The following is a 20,244-nucleotide window of genomic DNA, read 5'->3' as shown; positions in this document are numbered from 1 at the left end:
TGGCGGGCAAATATGTGTAAATAGCTAAGGTTTGTATGGTTAGGAAAAATACAAATTATCTTCGAATTTGTCATTTGTTCCGTAACCGAAATACAAACCACGCTATTTACAAAGGGTGACTTATCCCTTAGGAAGGGTGGAAAGTCCCCAGCCATACTGGCTTTGGCTTTACCCGGGGACTCAGAATCCGAGTGAGTCGCACTCGAGAAAAGGAGTCCCTGCACCTCACAAGTTCCTTGCTCCGCAAGGAACCATGTGGCCTACGTAAGCTTGTGTGTGAAGGAAGAAGTGTGACCTGTCCTAGGCAGTTGACCTGGAGTTCCAGAAGGAACTCTGGGATAGGACGTTCCCAATACCACCTCGTCAGGGTATGGGGGACGCGACAGTATTGACTCAATACTCGGAACACAAGGAAGCATGATTTACCTGCAGAGGTCAGCTATGCAGAGACCAGGATGCTGCTTCCCCGTAGAGGGGATGATGAAGAAAGAAGTAAGGGCCAGACATACTTTTCGTTCATGCAGACTAAAACCTGATAACAATGCCCTCAACCTTCTGCTACCTGTCCAAAAAGGAGCCTGAGGTTAGACCAGCTGTTGTGTAGCCACCACAGAGCGATAGAAAACGTATCGAGACTCCTGTGGGTCACGCCCTGCAGGAAGCGGGCTGCGAAGGTTATTAGACGCTTCCAGACTCCAGCTTGTAGCACCTGCGTCACAGAGTAGTATTACTCGAAGGCGAGGGACGTTGCGATGTATCCAACATCGTGCTGTAGGGCGACGTGACGGGGGAGGGTCTGGAGACAGGTCGAGATGAATGTCCTTGAGTCCGGGCTGAAGAGGTATACTGGTGACTCTCCCCCCATGTCCTCCTTGTGCTCCCAAATCGGCTGCAACTGAGGACAAACTGCAGCTGTTCCCAGCGCTAACCTCTCGATTCCTTTACTGGCAAGAAAGAGAAGGTCTTGGGACATCAGATACAGAATGGAGACTCGAAATCTTGAATGAATCGGACCGACGGGCCGGGACCCCCAGATTCTGAGTCTAGCCAACAACTCAGGAGCGAGCCTGAATGTTGCCTTCCCCTCTTCCTTAGAAAGGGGGAAGTAGTAAGAGACCAAGAAGATTGCTTACACACTGGCCGTGGCCAGAGTGAGCAGAAGACCCAAGGCGGAATACAATCCGAGGCCTGTCGTAAAGGGTCTTGAGAAGATCTCTTAAAGGACTAAAAGTCCGAGCCATGCTCCAAGTTGGAGGTCTTCCTCCGACTAGGGCAGGGACGATCGTAGCTTCGCATGAGCGCGGATAGATCCAGCGGGCAGGAAAAAGTTATTCCTTTAAGCCTGAAGGTCAGGGAAAGGCTGAGCGACAGGCTTCATTGCCGAGAGCGGAAAGGAGTTTCCTCCCGCCGAAAGGCAATAAGACCGTTATTGCTGGAGAAGAGGCCTCAAGGGAAGAGGTATATCTCCCACGGCACCAACCACCTTAGACTCTTCACTTTGCCTGGGAGACCCCTGTGGATGACTATCGCAGATGACGCGACCTCCGTACCGCGACTGTAGCGGGTAGTCTCTTCTTGAGGAGGAAGCGTAGTGTCTCCAGGCATGAAGCCGAAGCGACGCCTCGGTTCGGGAGAGATGTCGCAGTGTGGTTGCTTGAGTAGTCTGCGCCGTGGGAGAAGCTCTCCCAGGAGTTCCGTCAGGGGAAGCAGAGGGTCCAGAAACCGTTCTGCGCATAGTCCCAGTGGAGCTCTCCCATTGAAAGGTTGACAGACAACCTGGTCCTGTTGAGACCCAATGTCCACAGACAAAAAGGAGGGAAGACGCAGGCGTCGAAGTTGTCCCACCATCACCGGAATGCATCTTGCCAGAGTCTCGGGGTCTGAGACTGGGGGGAAGAATAGTGGAAGCTTGAGGTTCCAAGCTGTCGCGATCAGGTCCCCCAGACCAGCATTTGCTTACCCAAGGTCAAAGACCCCCAGGTACACTCTCTCTACGAGGCTCTGCGAGTCTGAGAGAACATTCCCCTGCCTGGAATGAGAGAGCTGATGGTGGTATTGAGAGAATCTCAATCATCCCGGTATCTCTACTGCAAGATGTGAAGGTGTGAAAATGCGTCCCCTGCTGGTTAGAATACGCCAGAATCAGGAAGTCGACGCGCAACGGGGCGACTCGGCAGGAGCTGTAGGATCTGTAGAGGGGCCAGACTAAGGCCCCTAAGCCTGCCTGAATGATGGAGAGGTATCCTCCAGGTCTTGACCATAGGCCTGGACCAGAACATGCCCCCCCCCCCCCTTTCCTTCGACGAGTCCGAGAACCGCATCAAGAATGTGGGGAAAGGACGAGAATATCCACTATCATCAAGAGGCTCCATAGGTCAACACCCATTGCAGGTCTAATAGTTCCGCTGGTCCCATAGGGCCAGGGAGTCCGGTTAAACATTGCCTGAAGCCACCGGAACTTGGATCGCCCCACATGGAACTTATCCTGAGGCGACCGTTCGGACTATAGACGGGTCAATGAGGAAAGGAGAACTAGTAAACGTTCCAAGGTAGGGCTGAAAGCTCTGCTTGACTGAGAACAGGTACTGCGACTCTCCTCAGTCTTGCCACAGTCAACCGAAAGGAAGGCTCGGAGGATGTGGTAACAGAATCTGGCGTCCCCAGGTGGTCACCCATCCAAGTACCGACGTTGCTTAACCTCGCTGGACGGACAAGAAGCGGGGTTTCCAACGTGGTAAGGCCGTTGACTCAATATCATGGCCAGATACTCCAGATGTTGAGGCAGAGGAAGAGAAGGCTCCAAGCAAAATACCATGAGCCCACACTAATGGTAAGCATCCGGAAGCTTGTCCCGGCGCTGAAGAAGGTCGAACCCGAGCCTACCGGAGTTGACCATCCCTCCAAACAGCCAGCAGAGGAGGCAGAAGCCTGCACCTGAGCGGCCAAGAGGAAGGCAGGGAGAGTTCTCTGGGGAAACAAACCTGCTATGCCACGGCGGGATAGCCACACTGCATCATAAGCAGGAATACTTGCAGTCTAGGCTGAATTCGACGAGCACCCTGGAAGATGGATGGAATAGAAACTGAAAGTACCCGTCCTTCCGATCCAGGGTTTAAGGAGTCCTGTCGCCTCGTTACCAGTCTGATCGATTCTGCTGGTCTACGCTGGCCGAAGTTTGTTCGACAAACTTGATCAGGGCTGAGAGGTCGACTATGGACATCCCCTCTCAGATCCTTCCTTACAAGAAAGGATCGACTGAGGGGGCCGGGGGTGAAGCCGTCGATGATCCTAAGGAAGACCTTCGCCTAAGGTATGGATCATTCTGCCCAACCGGGCAACTCTGCTAACGCTATGGTATAGAGGTTCAGAGACACTGAATTTGCTGACAGAGACGGCAGGCGCGATATCCTTGGCTAATCACAGAGATTGTGCGGGAATGGGCATCGGGAAGCTGTCATTCGGATGAGTAACCTTAAGCATCCTCCCAGCGAAAAACCTGCAATCCTAGAGTTCGTGAACTCCTTTTAGGACTATGCCCCCCCGGGGGAGTCTCCCGTGCCATCTGTTCCTGACAGGAGGAAACTGCAATTGGACACCTTGTCCCAGTTGTCGTAGCCGATAACTTAGGCCGACGTGGTTGAAAGAAAAGGGCGCTGGAGCCCTGCAGAGTCTGGAAGAAAGCGCCTTGGAGGAGTGAAACCGGAAGTCGATTTCCTCCGCACAGCAGCTGTCTAAGTCTCTGTCCTTGGGCACAAACAAACTCTTCTCAAAGATGGAAGGGTGTCTGAGGTTGTCGACCTCCACAGATGAGACACCCGAAGGAAGCCCTCAGTCAGCGCGTCCAGATGGTACAACATCGAGCTTGTCCGCAAGTTAGATACTTAACGACGAAAGGCCAAGGTGCCTGAGCTCGAGAGGAGGAAAGTACCTCTGATCTTCCTTGAACCAAACCTCGGGCCATAACCGAGGAGGGAAAGAACCTGGTAAGCTCCCAGAGGAAGAGGTAAGCAGTCAACCCTTGTCCGATGGAGAAATCTCGAACGGAAAGCCCCCCCCGCCAAAAATCCTTCCAGAGAATGACGGGGAAGGGCTAACCCAGGTTCAGGAAAGAGGAGTGTTGCTCAGATCTCCCTTAAGTTTCTCCTATTCTTGCAAGTGCCATGCTCTGCGTTTACGGGGTGAGGCCGTGTTCTGGAAATACGCTCCAGAAGAACTCGCCAGGCTGGCCAGGCTGCGAAAACCCCATTGGGAATTGTGGTCGCAATCGCCCTGGAGCTCGCGCGACGGAAATTCAAAGATTTTCGCGTGGGCGAACGTGGAAGCGCCCATGCGCGGTAACGCGAACGAAGGTGAGCGAAGGAGCGCAGAAGGAGGGCGAGCGTGGTAGGAAGGGCGAGAGCTGGTGGTCGACGAGCAATAACCCATAGACGAGCAATGGATACTGCAAGAAAAAAGCCGACGTTTGTGCGAAGAAACACTGTAGGTTCGCGGGACGGAACACCATCCGTCCGCGCGATGGAAAAACCGTTGGTTCGCGCGTGAGCGAACATTGAAGAGCATGGGCGCGGACGCGCATGAGCGTAGACGTGCAGGCGAGCGGTCGCGCGGGCGCGCAGGCGAGCGGTCGCGCGGGCGAGCGGTCACGCGGGCGAGCGGGCGAGCGGGGCGAGCGGGCGAGCGGTCGCGCGGGCGAGCGGTCGCGCGGTGCGAGCGGTCGCGCGGGCGAGCGGTCGCGCGGGCGAGCGGGGCGCGGCGAGCGGGGCGAGCGGGCGAGCGGGCGAGCGGTCGCGCGGGCGAGCGGGCGAGCGGTCGCGCGGGCGAGCGGTCGCGCGGGGCGAGCGGTCGCGCGGGCGAGCGGTCGCGCGGGCGAGCGGTCGCGCGGGCGAGCGGTCGCGCGGGCGAGCGGTCGCGCGTGCGAGCGGTCGCGCGGGCGAGCGGTCGCGCGGGCGAGCGGTCGCGCGGGCGAGCGGTCGCGCGGGCGAGCGGTCGCGCGGGCGAGCGGTCGCGCGGGCACGCAGGCAAGTGGTCGTGAGGGTGGGCAGGTTGATGAGAGCGAGTCCGAGGCGGTGAACGCAAGCGTTAGCGAGATGGCGAGGAAACGCGCTGCTGCGTGGGCGAGGAAGACCGCTGGCGATATGGATCAACAAGCGATCGGTGGTGAGCTGGTGAGCGCTAACGCGCAGGTTGGCGATGGCGCGTTGTGTTATGCCGACGCGATGATCGAGCAGCATGCGCAGGTGAGCGATCGTGCGTTGGCGAGCAGTATGCGAAGGTGAGCGATCGCGAGCAGCATGTGCAGGAAGGCGATCGCGCGATGGTGATCAGCATGCGCAGGGTCGCGCGATGGTGATCAGTATGCGCAGGGTCGCGCGATGGTGATCAGCATGCCAGGGTCACGCGATGGCGATCAGCATGCGCAGGTCGGCGGTCACGCGATGGCGAACAGCATACGCAGTTGAGGGTCGCGCGATGGTGATCAGCATCCGCAGGGTCGAGCGATGGTGATCAGCATCCGCAGGTGTGCGGTCGCGCGATGGCGATCAGCATCCGCAGTTGAGGGTCGCGCGATGGCGAGCAGCATCCGCAGTTCAGGGTCGCGCGATGGCGATCAGCATCCGCAGTTGAGGGTCGCGCGATGGCGATCAGCATCCGCAGTTGAGGGTCGCGCGATGGCGATCAGCATCCGCAGTTGAGGGTCGCGCGATGGCGATCAGCATCCGCAGTTGAGGGTCACGCGATGGCGAGCAGCATCCGCAGTTGAGGGTCGTGCGATGGCGATCAGCATCCGCAGTTGAGGGTCGCGCGATGGCGATCAGCATGCACAGGTGAGCTAGTAGCTGGCGAACCATGTTCCTTCAGAAGTGTTGGAGAACGTTGGCGTGCCGGCTGTAACACACGCGGGCGATCCGGAGATCGCCGAGAGACAGGTGATCGCTGGCGAGCTGATGACCGCTGACGAGTAGAAGGCTACGCGTGGAAGCCTGCGCAAAGAAGAAGAGTCCTTAACCCCGACCTGAACCGAAGTTCTAGATCGCGAGGGCGAACGTGGGCGCACAGGGCGCGTAACAGGAACCAACAGGAACCGCAGGGATGATCATCTTGAAAGCGCTGACGAACAGGAGAGCGCTGATGAGTAGAAGAGCGCCTGTGTGCTAACACTGAGCAGGAGCAGGAGAGAACACAGCAGAAGGGCGCGCAGGGAAACCCTGACACGCAAGGGAAGAACCCCCGTGGGGGCAACCCTTTGCCCCGAAGGGATCATTGTCCGCCGGGAGACTGATGTCCGTGGGAAGACCGCTGTCCGTCGGGAAGACCGTTGTCCGTCGGGAAGACCGTTGCCCGTCGGAAGACGAGATCAGACTGCTGTCCATCTGCACCAAGGCGGAAGATCGAGAAAAAGGAGTTGTAGGCTGCAAACGGAGATCCAAAAAGGCGCCTCAAACACCCTTATAGGGAGATGAGAGGCCTTTACGACGAGGCGGACGGTGGGCCTTACGGCGAGGGAGGCCAACAGCAACAGCAACAGAAGAAACCTCCGAAGAGGAGTCTCTATGAGTGTACTCTCTCGCGAACGAAAGAGAAACACTTCGTGGAAGAGACTGGTCAGCCAGTGACCTAAAAGGAGCAATCCTCCGAAGAGGAGCTCCTGCAGTTGCCCAGCCCCTTGAGCGAAACTGCAGGTGCGACCGCTCAGCACCAAGAGCATAGTCGCATGAAAAAAAGGCAAGAGAAGAACCCCCCAAAAGGGGAAAAACTCAAGCTTGGACAGGAAAAACTTCCCTCGGAAGGAAAGTTACCCGCCCAAGGAGGCAAGCCTCCTGAGAGTTTTAAAATGAACTGGAGAGCTGTCCGTCGTCACGGGAGTACTTCCAGTAGAAGGAGACACACCCCTGATGAAAATACAAGGGGGGAGGCAGCAACAGCCGAATCCCCAGGACTCAACCAGACAGCTCACACCGATGCCATATTACAGAAACGAACTAGATCGGTAACTGTAAAAAAATAAAACAAATAATATTAGTACACATTCATTCCCCCGGGAAGGCTCCGAAGAGGAATCCCGAGGGAAAGGAACAAGAATTACACAACAGGCACGTGCCCTCACAACCACTTACACTCACGGAAGGAGAGCTGTAACCAAAACAGAATTATAACAATTATAATTATGTAACTATGTAATTATGTAATTTAAAAATGAATGAACACTAAAGAAAGAACGAAAACCCCGAAAGGAATCGTTCTACAAGCTGAAAAACAAAAAACAACTACAATTAGATTCATAACTAATTGAGACCAACGTACGGCGTAGCAACCCCCCCACACGGAAAGGAAGCTACAAGGGCGTAGTAACACGTAGTAAAAGGGTGAACGACCTCAAGAGAGAGAGAGAGAAAGACATAAGTCAAACTCAATCGCCACCCATAAAAATACGCCGTGGTGGCCTAACTGCCGAGGCCTCCATGTAGATATAGTACACTACACACACAAATCTGAAAAGGAAACTTACTTATTTCTATACTAAAATATATATACAAACATGAAAACATGTTTACATATATATTGAGTACAGTGAACCCTCGCCACTTCGCGGTTCGACCATCGCGGATTCACCACTTCGCGGATTTTTTCCATAACCCAAATATATACAGTAATATATATATATATATATATATATATATATATATATATATATATATTATATATATATATATGTATGCATGTATTTATGTATATATGTATGTATGTATATATGTAGGTATGTATATATATATATATATATATATATATATATATATATATATATATATATATATATATATATATATATATATATATATATATATATATACACACACACACACACACACACACATATATATATATATATATATATATATATATATATATATATATATATATATATATATATATATATATATATATATATATATATAACGGATTTTGAGCGAAGCGAAAAATCTATTTTGGGGTAAGATAGCCATGTCGTCCTGATGGAAGTTCCTCTAAGGTAGCTTCCTAGGGTATATTACAACTACGGCGATATTCCCAGAGAATTTACCTTAAGGTACCCAGAATTCTAACTCCTGGAGCGAATATCCCTAATAAAAGAGCCAGGGATATCGTATAAATCAGAGGACGTATTCTTGACACGCCACATGGCAATCTGTACCCCGAACAGAGTTAACACTTCGTAGGGGTCAAATGGCAAGAAAACGAAAACGAGAAAGAAAAGGGGAGAGCCGTTCGTAAGGCCCTCTCTTCTCCCGTTTCGTAAGCGTGCCCTGCGCCGATTCTGGCGCCATCTGCATTCCTTGTAGCGAAACACGAGGTGCTACAGATACTGTATGTAGGGAGGGGTCCTACGGCCCTTTCATTGAAAGGGAAGGGCGGGTCCATCAGGACGACATGGCTATCTTACCCAAAAATAGATTTTTCGCTTCGCTCAAAATCCGTTTTTTGGGCTCAAGCCATGTCGTCCTGATGGAAGTATACCAGAGCATTACTGTATCTGTGGATTCTCAAAATGTGCCGTACTCCTCAGAAGTATTTCCCCCAGTCGACGCGACCTAGAGACCTAAGATGTTACCGTCATACATCTTTTCAACTAATCATAAACCATGATAGAGCTTCCTGCCCCCAACAGGGAAGAGTCTTACTAGACTCTGGGAAAGTCTTGAAGAGTACATATATCTAAGTATGAACCCCAGGCAAGCGAGTATAGTGGTCTCACCCCATACTGGGTAAAGCGAAGTTCGAAAGAATCACTGTGTCAATATGAAATATCGACCAGTCCTCCGCTCAAACACGTATTGGACAAAGGTTTATATCCGCTTAGGAGGAAACTCGTAAATCCGCCACCATCCCTTTATGGGATGGAGTCCTCCAGCTAAGGGAAAGCATAAACCAATGCAATATTAGCTTGCATAAGGGAACATTCTATTAGAATTATCCCCGGGTAAATATACATAGAATGAATGCTCACAGGTGAAGGAGACGCAAGGTTCTCAAGAACCAGTTTATTGACAGACAATAAGCAAACAGGTTAACCACACTCATATATATATATATATATATCTATATATAAGAGGAGGATAACTAAAACTTTAAGCATAAGTATGATAGTAAACAGAAACTTGTTTGTCTGAAAGAAAAAACATTGGAGCCACTTTTAAGATACCAAAGTATCAAAGTCAAAAGTCTGTTTTACTAATCAGTCACATTAGCGTTAGAAACGCTCGGCACGCATGTTTGCACTTATGCTGGGTTCACCTTTGAAAGTGGAACAGTCAACGTGGGTCACCCAGTACCCTCACATAGTTTGTAGTACAACATGTGACTACATACTCACCCTGGAATTAATTGTCCCAATTAAGCTACTGTTCTTCGCAGAGTTAAACAGCAGGGTTAACGACGCAACCCACTGCCACCACAGAACCTCTTAGTTGCTGCACTTGCTTCGCATAGTGACGAAAGAACACTCTGGAAGACTTCCAGCCACTGTACGAACGAAGATGTCCAAAATCCCTACAACTAAAGAAGTTTAAGGATGAAGCAACTTTCCTCGGATCGTGACCTGTGGGTGAACAGTCAGGATCCGCTCTGCGAATAAGATATGTGATTTTCGCCCTGAGTTGTTTCAGTAATAAATTTTGAGCCTGACGTTTCTCCCCTGGCCAGATGGCCACCCTTGAAGTCTGAAGTTCTACGAAGATAGACCTTTAGGCATTCTACTGGACATAGAGATGCATCTTCTTTCAGAGGGCAAATTCTCCAGGGACCCCACCTGATGGTGGGTAACTCGTTCTTGGTGAGAAATGTAGGATCCGGAAATAGGTTCAGTTCACCCATCCAGGAACTGAACCCGACCTTCCTCTCTCGAGAGGGGTATGATCTCACTAACCCTGGCCCCGGACGCGAGTGCAAAAAGGAGGATAACTTATGGGTCAAATCCTTTAACGCACACTCCTTATAGTTCAACAGCGAAGCAAAATGAAGAACTTTTCTAAAGACCATGAATTGGGCTTTGGAGGTGCTAAAGGTCTGAGCCTAGCGCAGGCTTTCGGAACTTTTATAAAAGATCTCGTTAGCGAGGTCGACCTGGAAGGCATATAGAATGGGTCTTGTCAAAGCAGACCTACATGTTAAAATCGTGTTAGTTACCGATCCATAACCATGGAGATGGATGAAGAAAGATAAGCAGAAGTCCGTCGTGATCTCCTGCGGAATCTTCGTCTGACAAGGGCTACCCATTCTCTCCAAGATGACTCATATTGCCTTTTAAAAGGTTTGCACTTATAATCCTCTAGGAAGTCCATGCTGGCTTTCGAAATCCCGAAACACTTTCTCACGTGTTAAGGAAAGGAAATCATGAGCTGCTGGGTCCGGGTTTTCTGTAATGAAGCACCAACTGACTTCTGGACTCACTGTGTCAGAACTGGATCTGGTAGCGGTCGAAACTCCAATCGTAGTTCCAATGCCAGAGGGAACCCCACACTGTTCGGCCACTTGTGGGCCACTACTGCCGCTACTCCCTTAAATGATCTCAGTTTGTTGAGGACCCTCAACAGAAGGTTGTAAGGAGGGAACAGATAAATCCTGAACCATCTGTTCCAGTCGAGGGACATCGCGTCCACTGCTTCCGCCAAGGGGTCCTCGTACGGGGACACATACAGGGGCAACTTCTTGTTGTCTTTCGTCGCAAAGAGGTCTAGCCGCAGTTCTGGGACTTGACTCAGAATGAAGGAGAATGGTCCTGCGTCTAGGGACCATTCCGACTCTATCGGTGTGAACCTGGATAGAGCGTCCGCTGTCACATTGCGGACTCCTTGAAGGTGAACTGCTGACAGGTACCATTTCTTCTTCCCCCCAAATCGGAAGATGGCCAACATCACCTGGTTGAGAGGTGGTGACCTTGATCCTTGTCGATTCAAGCATCTCACAACTCCCCCGCTGTCCAGCACCAACCTAATGTGGATCGAGCGATGCGGGGAGACTTTCTTTAAGGAAAGAAGGACTGTCATAGTCTCTTGAAAATGACTGTGAGAGGTCTTGAATAGACTGGACCAAGACCCTTGGGCCTTTTTCTGATGAGGGTGAACTCCCCATCCCTCCTTCGAGGCGTCTGAGTGACTCGTCACCGACGGGGGAGGTGGATGAAGAAGAGCCGACTTCCTAAGGAGTCTGGCTTGGGACCAAGGCCTGAGAAGAGTATTTCGACGAAGCGGAACTGGTCTTCTCAGATCTCTTCGCGCATCTGATGCATAACTACTCCAATCTCCGGTTGCATCCTTTAGCTGTGCTCTTAGCACCAGGTCTGTCACCAAAGTAAACTGGAGAGACCCCAGTACACTCTCCAGTTCGCATCTGATATCCATACGGAATCTAGAAGTCTCTTGACAGAACCAGCTATCTCCTTTCTTTTCTCCGCCATGACGGAGAAAACGGTGTGACATTAGGTCCCAGTGGATTCACACCCACCGGAACTTAGAGATGGAGGAAGTTGAGACTTTTCCTGTTGATCTTGAAGCCTAGATAATCTAGGAAATGGATCACATACAGGGAAGCTTGCAAGCATTCTGTCCTGGGTGCTGCCCACACCAGCCAAAAATCCAGGTAGGCTACTACCTGAATTCCGTTTAGGCGTAATTGACTGAGAACTACGTTCGCAAGCATCGTGAAAATCCTTGGGGCTATTTTTAGCCCGAGAGGCATGGCTTTGAAGACGTATAGTCTTCGTTGTAGCCTTAACCTTAGGTAGGAGGAGAATCGACAATAGATTGGAACGTGCCGATAGGCGTCTGACAAAACTATGGAGGCGGTAAATGCCCTCTTGGGCAGTAAGGTCCTTATGTGTTGCATTGTTAGCATCTTGAACCTGTAGTTCGCTATGAACTTGTTAAGTGGCGACAAGTCCAGAATGACTCCGAGTTTTCCGAGTCTTTCTTGGGAACACAAAACAGCCTCCCTTGGAATTAGATGGACTTTACCCTTCGGATCACTTTTCCTCTAACAGTTCTTGAATGAACTCCTCCAGAACGGGGGTGGAGTATCGGAAAAAACGCCGAGGGTATGGGGATGGAATGCTGTACCAGCTCCAGCCCAGTCCCTTCTTGAGTAGGCTGTGGACCCAGGGATCGAAGGTCCACCGATCCCAAAAGCGTTGGAGACTCCCTTCTACCAATATCATCTCGCTCGGACTGTTGTCCTGAGGTCTTGCCTCTCTGACCGCGACCACCCATGAAACCCCTTCTCCTTGAGGGGCGCCTAGACGAACTTCTGGCTGCTCCTCTAGGCTTGTTCGACAGGCAGTTGACTGACCTTCGAACGATGGGTTGAAATGCCGGAGACTGTGTCGACACGAATTGGGGAACCCACTGAAGTGTGGTCGGGATTTTTGCCACCATCTGGGGCACTGAGGGCATCAGCAAATGCCGTTGCTGCTGTTGTCTACTTGACTTAGCTGGCCGAGAAAGTATCCTAATCCTTTTAGTCTTCCTCCAAGGTTGGGGACCCCATCCGGGGGAGAATTTCTCATGGTAGACAGGCCCCACTCCTGGAGAAGATTTCTATCGTCCGTGGCGGCCCTATCAACCTTTTTGACCAATTCACTAGGGAAAAGGTCTTTGTCCCAACTGTTGGAGGAGATTAGTTTCCTTGGCTCGTGCCTCATCGTAGCCCGGGCGAACACGAATACCCTACAGGTTCTCTTCGCCCTGACGGAGCTGTAGAGATCCTTCGTCACAGTGGCCAGATGAGTCTTGATCACAACCATGAACGCTTCATGGACCTTGGGATCACTTGTCATCGTCTCAAAAGTGGACTGAAGAGACAAAGAGGCAGCCAGTCTTTCTTTTGTCTCGAGTTCTCTCCGCAAAAGAAAGCCAGACAGCTTAGAGAGGATCTCGCCGAACCGGCATCCGGCAAAATCCGCCTCCCACATCTGGACTGAGAAGATAAGATGGACGTCCTTCCAGTCCTTGTTTTGCTTACTAAATCTTCCTTTCTAAAGGCCAGCAACAAGGGTTTACACTCCAACAGGGAGGGGAAAGGCTTGTCAGCCTCGACTGTTTTCAAAACCGCCGCAAACCCTTTCAGCGAAAAGGGGGAAGGCTGTGGCAGGAGAGGACACAAAGGAAGGGAGCCTCTTACTCAAATACAGCTACCTTTGAGTTCATAAAGCCCCTCTCTTTCATCGAAGATGAAAGCAAGGCATGAGCCTAGCATGGTCTAACACTACGACCTCCTCCGGCTCTGTCTCTTCCTTTGAAGCTGGTACCTCCTTCAACCGGACATAGCAGTCCGGATATGCCCCTGCAGTTACAATGCATCTGCCTTCCCATTCTTCTCCCTCTGCCTTTGTTGGATCAAGCCAACAATGGAGGGAGGGCCTGCTCTACTGCGAGAGCAGACGATGTTGAGGGAGCAGGTTCAAGGACCTGAACCGGAGCAGCCGACCTCTCTCGGCCTCTTCCGCTACCTTGTCCGGAGCTCGAACTTCATCCTGGCCTTCTGCCAGGAGGTCTTCCTCCAGACGTTCGGACACGTCTGGCATCCTGTCGTCCAACTGGATGCTAAGCAAGGCGACCGCGACTTCAGCATCCACGGGATCTGAATTAAGGGGACCTCCTCTTGAGGTTGGGGAATCACTGTAACAGTTGATGCCCTAGGGAAAAAGAAAGCCCTCATCTTCTCATTTGGAAGATAAGGTACAGAGGTGATCTTCTGAAAGCCCCTCACCCAGGTACGAAGCTTCTCCCTAGCTATATCCCTTGAATCCACCGTTGTAGGGGAGACAAAAACATATTTTGAGCGAAGCGAAAAGAAAAAGCCTCAATAGATAGGATAGTGCATATGAAACATACCTGGGGGACCCAATACCGGAGAACATCCGTGGAGACAGCGCATGCCACACGCCTCCTTCAGAACCAAGTCCGCAGAAGTCCTACTGCGGACGTTGCAGAAAATACATCCGCACTACGGATGGTCCTCCTGTAAAGAGAAGAAATTTCCATGAGTATCAAGTGAACTACGTATCACTGGATATGCACAGTAGCATAACAAAACGGAAAGGAAAGGAAAGACACATCCTTGTATTTCCCGCACACCCAATTGTTGTAGCCTTCCAGATAATAAAATCGTATAGTTAATCTATGCCAGATTAACCAATGGAAAATTTCCAAAGGAAATAGGTGTAGTCCCCGCCTAAGGAATGATTTTAAAATACCGGATAGTAGACAAGAAAGAATTCACTTTCTTATCTGTAAGGCCAACAGCAACGGGTCGTGCAAGACCACAAAGAATAAGGAAAAGACACATACTTGTGAATCCCCCACAATCACCTGTGGAAGCCCGCCAGCCATTAAAATCAAATGGTTAGTCTTTGCCAGAATAACCAAAGATCATATTTCCCGCGGGAAATTAGGTGTAGCTCACACCTAAGGTAAGATTTTACCATTCTGGCTAAAGATGAAAAGAATTCTCTTTTCATCCCTGTAAAGCAACACCAAGTGATTGCGCAAGGCAACACAAGTAAGTTAGAAAAGACAGTGTTGTAACCTACTATATCATGGTCTCCCCTGGTAGAAAACACTATACAGGGAAGAACTGATACAGTACATGAGGGTGGTGTGCCGGCCGGCTCTTGCCGGTCAGTACCCCCCCCCCCCCCTTTTCCAAAGGTAGGTCTCAAGTATGCAACTTAGGATCACCCAGACGGGGGAGAACTCCAGTTCCTATGCCTGAACCGGCCGGTAGTGGTTGCCGGTCCGTAGCTACCCGGTTGGCACCCAGCTGCCGGCCATCACTCTTAGTGGCCGGCCAACCGAGTGATGTAGCAGGCCGGCCCGGCAGCGGTGAGTAAACCCTGCCGGCTGGCATCCACACCAGGTAGCGCCCGGCTGCCGGCCGCCACTCATAGCGGCCGGCAGGTGAGCAAGGAGACCGGCCAGCAAAGGCATAAAACCACCGCCGACCGACAGCAAGGGAACTAGCGAACACCCCCCTACCGACGGCCGGCCACTAGGCCGGCAGACGGCAAGGACAACACAAGAGAAGACAACAGAATGGGTGCCGGGCTAAGAGGCTATGTACCTCCGCGCCCGACACCCGAAAGAGTGCCGAGAGGAAGGGGAGACACTAAGTCAGGCTTCCTAACCACTGCTTACTGAAACTACAGACGGCAGCGGTTGAGGGACCAAGGAAGGACCGGGCAGCACTCAAAGGATAGGGCCTCTGCCGGTCGGCACACTCTGCCGGCCGACAGGGGACCACGTCAGCTCCCCATCCCAACCTATGCTAGGTACGGATGTGAGACGACTGACACAAAGGAAACGGAAAAATAGAAGGGAAGGACAGAGGGTCCTGTCCAACCTTGCCTTGGTTAAGGATCATTCCAAACTAAGAAAGCTCATCTCAGCCAGAGAGATCCAGGGAGGGAGGCTGGCACTACTGGCTGCCTCCCTAAAACCAAGGCAAGGAAGGAATTGCTATTCCGGAAAGGGAACATATCCCGAACCCGGAACAGCAAAGAGGACAAGTCTGAGGGGTCACCGAGCGAAGGGATCATAATTACCGAAACCTTCCAAGGTGACTCAAGGAGGATAAACCTCCTATGCCCGTGTCAGGCAGCAAGGGAGACTCTGCCCCACGCTAGACCAACACGGACTCAGACTAATACACTGCTGTACTGTCCCCCTCTGAACCAATTCAGTTGGAGCAGGAAGGTACAGTACTACTCCAGCATAGTTATATTTGAAAATTAATTCAAACAAACCACTAGAGTCAAGCCTAAGGCTTAAACAGAGGGAAAGGGTTTGCCCCTTCACCGAAGAGAAGGGAGCAAACGGGGAAACAGATAATATTATAAAGACCTAAGACAACCTAGCCTAGGCATTAAGAGAATCGATTACCTAAATCACCGAAACTCACTCCAATACTATCTTGGAAATTACTCGAAAAGGGCTTATATGTATAACGTTGCCTAACGCTTTAAGCAATATAAAATCACACTTGGAAGACTAATTATCATGCAAGAAGTACAAGGACCAACAACTAGGCTACGAAGACTAGTATTGGTCAGCCTAGGCAAATCTTTCGCCAGGCGCACTACTATCGCATCATAACAGAATTCCTAATTAAGCTAAGCAGCTAATTATTAAAGCGCAGGGGGCTGGGAACGTCGCTCTTGCTAACAAATAAATCCTATTCTAGCGAGCGACAGCGTCCATGACGCCTCCAGCAGGCAACAGCTCTTGTATCAAAGATAACTCTTTTAATTACTTTAATTTTAAACAAGAGCCTACATTTATACATAAAAGAAATAGTACTCAACTTATCCGAAGCAGAAGAAGTTGGAGAAAGCATAAAATGAGAGTAAATCCAAGATTTTGGTAGAAACACAGGAAAAAACACCGAGTTGTAAAGCTACGCAAAAAGGAATGCAGATGGCGCCAGAATCGGCGCAGGGCACGCTTACGAAACGGGAGAAGAGAGGGCCTTACGAACGGCTCTCCCCTTTTCTTTCTCGTTTTCGTTTTCTTGCCATTTGACCCCTACGAAGTGTTAAATCTGTTCAGGGTACAGATTGCCATGTGGCGTGTCAAGAATACGTCCTCTGATTTATACGATATCCCTGGCTCTTTTATTAGGGATATTCGCTCCAGGAGTTAGAATTCTGGGTACCTTAAGGTAAATTCTCTGGGAATATCGCCGTAGTTGTAATATACCCTAGGAAGCTACCTTAGAGGAACTTCCATCAGGACGACATGGCTTGAGCCCAAAAATATATATATATATATATATATATATATATATATATATATATATATATATATATATATATATATATATATATATATATATATATATATATATATATATATATATATATATATATATATATATATATACACACACACACACACACACACACACATATATATATATATATATATATATATATATATATATATATATATATATATATATATATATATATATACAGTATATATATATATATATATATATATATATATATATATATATATATATATATATATATATATATGTATATATATATATATATCTATCTAAAGTAGGAAGATGTGATGTAGTTCTAAGGGAAAAGTATGGGAAATATGTCTGGGTAATAAGCAAAGCTCTACCTCCAGTTTGTTTCTTCATTATGATCAGAGATAAATGTAAACAAAACATTGGTTGCCATTTTTTATCGTGCTTTTTAGCGTGTTTAGGAAACGCATGATATAAAATCACCTTTAATATTTGTGCCTGTTTTAGTTTAGGGTACTGTAGTACATGCATCAAGTGTTCTGTACATTAAAGGGTAGTTTGTTAACAGTACTACGTACAAGGGAATGTTTTAAAAGTCTGAATATACATGTTGAATAAATAGGTAAATATGGTGTCACTACTTCGCGGATTTTCACCTATCGCGGCCGCGTCTGGAACCTATCTACCGCGATAAACGAGGGTTCACTGTAAATGAAAAGTAAGCGATTAAGTAAAGACAAAACAAACAATGGCTGCCAAGAGAGGACCAAGACAGAGACGTCTGTCACAGTCCGAGCCAAAAGTGAAAGTGAGTATTCACCTGTGTGTGAGGGGGAGGAGGGGTAGCTAGCTACCACTCCCCTACCCCCCCCGCTAACTAGCGCGGGGGTAATACACCCTCGTTAAATTCTAATGGCTCGCCATTTCAGCTACGCTAAAAGGTAACCCTTTGTAAATAGTGTGGTTTGTATTTCGGTTACGGAACAAACAAAAAGTAAATAGGAATACTAAGAAATCCAGTGAATGAACCATTCCTTATAAGGGAGGATAGAAGGATAAGTTAACAAATTGCAGCAAAACTTCCAACTGTGGAAGGACAAAGAAAATGCAATGTAAAATAATAAACTGTAAGATCAAATGATAATTTACAATCCTGAGGGTAACTACAAACAAAATTCAACTCGTGGGAGAGTAAGGCTATTTACAGACATGATAAAATAAGAGTGCACCATAAGGGTGCAGCTCAGGTGAAAAACAAAACCAAAACTAAAGTAGGGACAATAAGTATGGCAGGTAGATGGAAGGAGGATAGAGCAAGACGTTGATTATGAATCATTACTTTCAGGAGGAACCACATTCCCTGCTGCCACTGTAGCAAATTTTAGGGCTTCCAAAGGTTTTAAATAGTGGCATTTAAAAACTGTTGGAGACTTCCAGCCTGTATATTTCGTAAGTTCATCATAATTCATTTGGTGAAAGTAATTAATAGATGTAGCTACGGCTCATATATCATGAACGTGAGGGAATGATTCAGGGTTAGCCTGTTTAATGAAATACAGAATCTACTGTCTGATTCCTTTCAGGGTGATGGTTCCTCCATTTTCTCTAATGAATAAGGGCCCTGAGGACTTAATGGAAGTTCTATTTAAATAGGCTTTCAGAGAGTTTACTGGACATAAAGATGGATCCTGAGGAAGTGGCACAATCTTCCAGGGGGACCATCTGTTCTGGGGGTCCTCATTTTTCGCTAAGAACCTTTTGTCAGGGGAAAGTAGGACTTCCCCTGACGAGAGAAATTCAATATGACCTGGATCTTTAGTCAAGGCTGAAAGTTCTGATATTCTGGCGCCAGAAGCTAGGCTCATTAGGAACAAGGTTTTCCTTAATAATGGAATGTAATTACAAGACTCGTTAAGAGTGTCAGAAGCCAACTTAAGCACATCATTCAGAAACCAGGAAACTGAGCTAGGGCGAGTTGATGGTTTCAATCTGGCGCAGGCTCTCGGGATTGATGAGAAGTATGAATCTGTAAGGTCAATATTAAAACCAATTTGGAAAATCTTTTTCAAAGCTGATTTAATTGTAGTAATAGTACTGGCCGCTAGGCCTGATTCAAATAGAATTCTAAAGAAGGTTACTGTCAGATTCATAGTCATCATCTCAACCTTTGAGTCCCTTAAAAACTTTGCGAGTTTCTTAACAGCCGAATCATACTGTCGAAGGGTGGATTCCCTTTTATCCGATTCTAAAAATAGGGTATTTTGAGGATCAATATCTGCACCTCTCTGAGCTGCAAATTTCATAAAGTCCATAAAGTTAGGGCACTCTGAATTTTTGAGGAAGCTAACACATTGCGAGTTTGTACTATTTGTGTTAGTATTGGATTGGGTATCTGCCGAGGGTGGAGACCCAGTTCCACCAGCAGGGGAAACAAGTTGCTCTTGGGCCAGTTGGGGGCTACTAGAGCAACCTGGCCTTTGAAAGTTCTGAGTTTGTCTAACACTTTCATCAACAGATTTATTGGTGGGAATAAATAAATTCTCTCCCAAGTGTTCCAGTCCAATGACATTGCGTCTGTGGCGTAAGCCAGAGGGTCCAGGTTGGGGGCTACGTAGCACTCTAGTTTGTGGTTGGACTCTGTTGCAAACAGGTCTATCTGGAGACCCGGGACCTGAGATAGAATCCATTTGAATGATTTTAGGTCCAGTGACCACTCCGACTCCAGCGGAGTTGTCCTCGAAAGTGCGTCCGCCACTACATTTCGTATTCCCGCTAGATGGACTGCTGACAGATGCCACTGGTTCGATGCTGCCATGGAAAATATTGCTAACATCACATGGTTTATGTGGCCTGACTTGAAACCCCCTCTGTTTATGCAGTGGACTATGACTTCGCTGTCTAGAACCAATCCGATATGTTGGTTCCTGGCTGGAGCCAGTCGTTTTAGGGTTAGGAATACCGCCATGACCTCTAAGACATTGATATGAAGTTGGCGGAATACTGTCGACCATTGTCCTTGGACTTTCCTGTACTGGGAGTATCCCCCCTAGCCTGTTAAGGAGGCGTCTGTGTGAATGACCAGTTTTGGAGGTGGATATTGTAAAGGAATGGATTTTGCCAGATTATTTACCTTTGTCCATGGCTGAAGTCTTTTCCTCAGAATTGGCGGAAGTCGAGCTCTTTTGTCTCGATATTTCTCGTTTGCCCTGGAGCGCCATACTCGGTTTATATCTTTCAGTCTGGCCTTCAGTACTATATCTGTTACCGAGGCAAACTGGAGGGCACCCAGGATTCTCTCTTGATTTCTCCTGGACGTCAATTTGTCCTTGAGAAAACGTCTTGTGTTCTTTGCTATTTCTGTCCTCTTGGCTGTTAGGAGACGTAGCGTGTGGGAACGCAGCTCCCATTGTAATCCCAGCCATTGAAACTTGGTCT

General features: G+C 48.8%; 1 protein-coding gene across 2 annotated transcripts in view; it reads right to left on the bottom strand.

Moving 5' to 3' along the window:
- Nhe1 (Na[+]/H[+] hydrogen exchanger 1) overlaps window positions 1-20,244 on the bottom strand; it is a 236,014-nt gene that overhangs the window by 176,722 nt on the left and 39,048 nt on the right. The window lies entirely within an intron of this gene.

The sequence above is a fragment of the Palaemon carinicauda genome, chromosome 30 (genome assembly GCF_036898095.1).
Source record: "Palaemon carinicauda isolate YSFRI2023 chromosome 30, ASM3689809v2, whole genome shotgun sequence".
NCBI classification, from domain to species: Eukaryota; Metazoa; Arthropoda; class Malacostraca; order Decapoda; family Palaemonidae; genus Palaemon; species Palaemon carinicauda.
Note: the sequence above shows the minus strand (reverse complement) of the source record. Positions and strands in the feature narration are given on the sequence as shown.